The sequence below is a fragment of the Brassica napus genome, chromosome C6 (assembly GCF_020379485.1).
Source record: "Brassica napus cultivar Da-Ae chromosome C6, Da-Ae, whole genome shotgun sequence".
In the NCBI taxonomy this organism is placed as follows: domain Eukaryota; kingdom Viridiplantae; phylum Streptophyta; class Magnoliopsida; order Brassicales; family Brassicaceae; genus Brassica; species Brassica napus.
In genome coordinates this window covers 16335146-16340788 of record NC_063449.1, presented here as the reverse complement: position 1 = coordinate 16340788, position 5643 = coordinate 16335146, and positions in this window count along the sequence as shown.

Sequence of the window (5643 nt, the reverse complement as noted above, 5' to 3'; positions counted from 1 at the left end):
AATAGATTCATCTTTACCAAAAACTTTGCGGAGGAAACACGAGTCATCGGACAAGAGCTCGAAAAGGATCGCTACACAGCGACCGAACACGTGCTCCGCTAGGTTGCTACGTAGCGACCGAGTTCGAGCCAAGGCTCGGTCGCTACGTAGCGACCGAAAGTCCATTTCGCTCGGTCGCTACGTAGCAACCGAGCTCGAGCCGGAGTTTGGTCGCTACGTAGCGACCGAGCTCTTCTGAAACGTCAATACGACATTAGTCCATGCATTCTCGTCTACCCTTCGATGCTATCTCACGATTCCCCGCCATTCTAAGTTATCGATCAAATTTAACTTTAAAAACCGCGGAAAGTTCTTTCTTTATCGAAAAAAGCCGTAATAAACGCTTCGAGTCAGAAGACGGCCCAAAGGGACCTAAGACGTGACTCGAGGCCAAACTTACGATTTCTTAACCAACAACCCGTAAGCCGCATGGCGGTTTACGCTTGGTTCGCAAGGAAAGATAAATGTCAAGTTTCCGCGGATAAATACGAAATTTTGAAGATAATTACGAAGATCGGAAAAAATGGAATATCTCCATTTTTATGCTATGGCGGCTTAGGGGCAGAAGGAGAAAAGCATAAACCAACCTTGGGGCCAGTATATAAGGAGTCCAAGGTGAGAGGCATGAGGGAGAACTTTTGAGAGGAAACTTAGCACTTAGAGCAATTAGGCAACTTTCCGTTTTTGTTATTCGAGCTGCAACTCAATTAGGTTTAGCCGTCTTAGGGCTGTTAGAACTAGGAATCTCGCCGACAGCTCTCGAGCCCAGGCTTATACCTTGTTGTAAACGCTCATACGCAAATTCTGAATAAGACTTATCTTTGCCCCCTTTTTACGATTTCTTATATTTTATCGTTGTTATCTTGTGTTCTGATTGCTTAGCCTGTGGTATTAGCAGATATCTGGGACCTCTGGGAAACTAGGGTTCTCCTACTTTCCTAATTTAAACAGAAATCGACAGTGTGAATTTCGGTTCCCACAGTTTGGCGCTAGAAGGAGGGGGGGGGGTACGGATCAATCTAACTCTCAGCCACAAAACGCTTGATTAAAACAATGTATGGAAACACGAAAGACAAAATCGCAGTTCGCAACAACGCTGGTAAGACAACCCCAGCTGCCACTGCGCCTATGGCCAACGATTACGCAAACGCCATAGTGCCTAAAAAAAATCGAAAAAAACCTAGCCACGACTTTTCGCCAACAGGAAGTGCTAAGAAACGAGCTTGCGATTTCTCTGTCTAAACATAAAGGAAAATGATAAATTTTATCAAATCCCGTAAGTTTGGCTCATTTCCGAGCTAAAGAAGTTTCAATGCGTAAGGGTTTTACCAAAACACGTTTTCCGAAAACTTTTCGGAAGGGTAAAACTTGTTCTCCCAAAAACCGCAGAAAACCCCTAGGTTAATCACGGAAAAAGGAAGCGTAGCAAATCGATTACACAGCTCGGTCACTAGTGATCGAGCTCTAGCCAAGCTCGGTCGCTACGTAGCGACCGAGCACGCACACAGTTCGGTCGCTACGTAGCGACCGAGAACGCACACAGCTCGGTCGCTACGTAGCGACCGAGAACGTACACAGCTCGGTCGCTACGTAGCGACCAAGAACGCACACAGCTCGGTCGCTACGTAGCGACCAAGAACGCACACAGCTCGGTCGCTACGTAGCGACCGAGCACGCACTCAGCTCGGTCGCTACGTAGCGACCGAGCACACACACGGCTCGGTCGCTACGTAGCGACCGAGCTCAAGCCAACTCTCCACTTGCTCCATAGCGACCTGTAAGGCCTCAGATAGGTCCTCCTTTGCGTTCTCGTTTGAATCCTCATCGAAACGCTTTTCGTTTCGTCTCAATCGGAGTTTCCGTTGAGATTTTACGACGAAAACAAGTAGGACTCTTCTTGGCTTGCTTCCACTCGCTACGTAGCGACCTGTCAGACCTTCACTCGCTACATAGCAACCTGTCAGGCCTCAGAAAGTTCCTCCTTTGGGTTCTCTTTTGAATCCTCATCGAAACGCTTTTCGTTTTGTCTCAATCGGAGTTTCCGTTGAGATTTTTCGACGAAAACAAGTAGGACTCTTCTTGGCTTGCTTCCACTCGCAACGTAGCGATCTGTCAGACCTTCACTCGCTACATAGCGACCTGTCAGGCATAATAAAGGTCCTCCTTTGGGTTCTCTTTTGAATCCTCATCTAAACACTTTTCGTTTCATCTCAATCGGAGTTTCCGTTGAGATTTAACGATGAAAACAAGTAGGACTCTTCTTCGCTTGCTTCCACTCGCTACGTAGCGACCTTTCAGACCTTCACTCTGTGCATAGCGACCTGTCAGGCCTCAGAAAGGTCTTCCTTTGGGTTCTCTTTTGAATCCTCATCGAAACACTTTTCGTTTTGTCTCAATCAGAGTTTCCGTTGAGATTTTATGACGAAAACAAGTAAGACTCGTCTAAACTCCTTCGCTTGCTCCTACTCGCCCTTACCTCCATCTTTGTGTTTTCCTTCAAATCTCGATCGAAACATCTCTTGTTTCGTCTTGATTGGAGTTACCATTGAAACTTTACGATACAAAAAAACCCCCGCAAAGACTTGTTTTCTCGCATGGATTCAGATTAATCGTATAAGACGGCAACGGTTAACTTAACACCTTAGCCGCCACTATACGAATACGTTGAACCTATTTATAAAAATTGACGTCGTATCTAAGGAGAATATAACAGCCATGTTAGGAAGATAAATGTCAAGTTTAAAGGATAAAGACCAATATCGAAAATGGCGAAGATACACGAGAAGAGAAAGGGGAAATAAGCAAGCAAAACTGAGAACAGACAAATCTGCGTCTTCGAGAGAACTAAGGTATTTCCGACTTGAAATTTTTGAAATAAGACTTGGAATTTTCGTAGGAAATTACTAAGAAATAAAAACGCCTTTGAGACTGCCATAGAACTTTAGGGAACGTAAAACCTAGGTAGATAGTCTAGCAAACTAAGTCTTAGGCGATTTTTCTTGTCTTGATATATCGTTCCATAACTGTTCAGCCAGATCTTGCAACCCGATCTAAACGCTCCGAAAATCGAGAAACGTTCGCCACGCATATCAAGCTCGCTTCCTAAAGAGAGAAAAAAGACTAGAGACATGAACGTCGTCTTAAAACCGATTCGTTTCTAGCAATTTTCTCGGAACCGACATATTCCAAGTCGTCAAAATGGAAACAAACCAAATCACAGTCCAAGCGTCGTCTTTAAATCGTCCAGGATTATTGATCATTCCAAACCTTAGAAGAAGAAACGTACACAACCCATCAAAGTATCGGTTCAACTGTTTTCTTTCGTAAAAAAAAAGGAGTAGGTACGTATACTATACTCGTATACTCCCAAACTTCAAAAACTTTTGCAAATCGTCAAGAACACGATTTTGTCATAGCAAATCGTCTCAAATAGGCAAACGACAATCTAAAATTCGTCTAAACGCTAGCAACATATCCAGACGATCATGAACATAATCGCAAAGACTATACATCATTTCTTGTCGCAATCATGCGTACAGAAAACATATACCAATATCAAACTAAAACTCGACGATTAGCCAAAGTATTAAAGCCCTTTCCAGTTTTATAAAGCCAGTTTCGTTTAAAAATTTCAACGAGAAATCTTCAATCACCAAAGCATTTCTTTCAGTTTCCGTTGTACCAAGTGAGTCAAGGAAAAGCATCGAAAATATTTGTGACGAAGAAAACTCGAGAATAGATGTAGCATCATGCACAAAGAGACGCTTTCCTCCCGATGGTGGCTAGATCCACCTCTGGTTGACCAATTCGTTCCAGAAACGAATGTGTCATGAGAATCCTTTCATAAAACCTATGAAAAACGTTCTGCGAGTAGATCGTAATGAAATAAACTTCGGTAACACTCCAAGAGTAACTCCAAGCAACTTTCACCTAGAATCGAAATCACAGCAGAAACGCTTCTCGTGAAACCCACAGAAACAACGCTACTTTAACATATGTTTACATATCACCGATCTACAACCTTCGTAAAACCGGTCCCCGTTACTTACGCGAAAAATCTTTCGTACAATCAGACCAAGTCTTACGAAGAAACTTTCTAAAGTTAACATAACATGCTTTATGAAGAACCATGCGGCTCGCTGGCTTCTGCTTTTCTTTTCCCTCGGTCACATCCGAGGAGGCAGTCGTCCCGCCACTGACACCACACTGGTTATGTAGCAAACCTCTTGGGCTTCGTCTTCCTCAGGCAAAAAAGATTCGATTTTCATATACTATAGGTCACATTATACGAAATATTCGTCGTATAACTGAAACCTAGAGCGGAGAATCGTTTTCAACGACTATCGACCATATTAGCATGGATAACCCCGACAAACTTGGCCTATCAATCTCGACAAGCGCTCTTTGGCCCTCGGTCAATTACGCCTTCCACTAAAGGTCCAAACCAATATTTGCCATCCCTTTTAAGGACGATCGTAAACTAACATGACCTTAAATGTTAAAGTACCATGGTCTAATCCTTGACCTACAACATCCTTGGCTATCTGAGTGAACACATCCCTCACGCCAAGCCAAACTATTTGAGAAACCATAGCTCCATCACTTAACGGCTAAACGACAATCTACATTTGTCTAAAAACGTCGTGTGACTATTAAGAGAATAATTATCGTATAGCCTACAGTCGGAAGTCATATGATAAATTCTTCGTAACGAAACTCAGTCCTAACAACCAAATGGTTAAAGGAAGATCTAAACTTTTCGAAAATTGACCGAGTTCAATACACTCTACAATTCACTTTAAGCCCGCAACGTTTTACCCATAATACGCGGCATGTAAAGAAAAATTTGTAACAAAGCTTCTAGAGCTATAAGAAACATCCTCAAAAATGCACGAAATACATCTCGGAAAGCCAACACTTCACAAAGCACTATGAAGGAAAACGCTTCTTCCCATGGAAAAATTTACGCGACACCTCAGTCCTAATTCCTCGATCGCAAATCAAATTATTAGCATCCAAACAGGAACAACAATTTTGGCTGCGAACATCCGTAGTCAAACAAGAACGTTTCTCAAACGCAGGGCTAAGACTAAACCCTTGCAACATCACAAAACATCTTCAAGCCCGCAAACATTTCAAGTACGAAACGCGGCATACGAAAAAATAAAGAAACTTCAGCCTCGCGAGACGTCGCAGACGCCTGAAGATTCGTTTCTTGACGAAATTTCCTTCCTCGATAAAAACATTTTCTTGAAAGACCAGGCAATCGTACGCACTAACATCTTCTCAAAACATATCCTTCGCGAAGACTTGAAATGGTATTTTTTACCATTAAGTTTGTTGCTGATCACAACGAACTCTTAACGTCCTAGACAGACTTAGCCATCTCGTGGAGATGACTCTCATACATCCGACACAAGGATAATAGCGCTATAAAAGAAACCCAAAATTTTTGGTCAGCACTTCCAGGAGGCTTAAAAATTATCCTTGGAGAGATGCTCGGTTCCAACCATACAAGTCGTATAAGCCGAAAATATATCGCGGACTTTAAAGCGGTATGGAATCAGGATGAAACTGAAACGGGATACGTAAGTCGAATTAGTC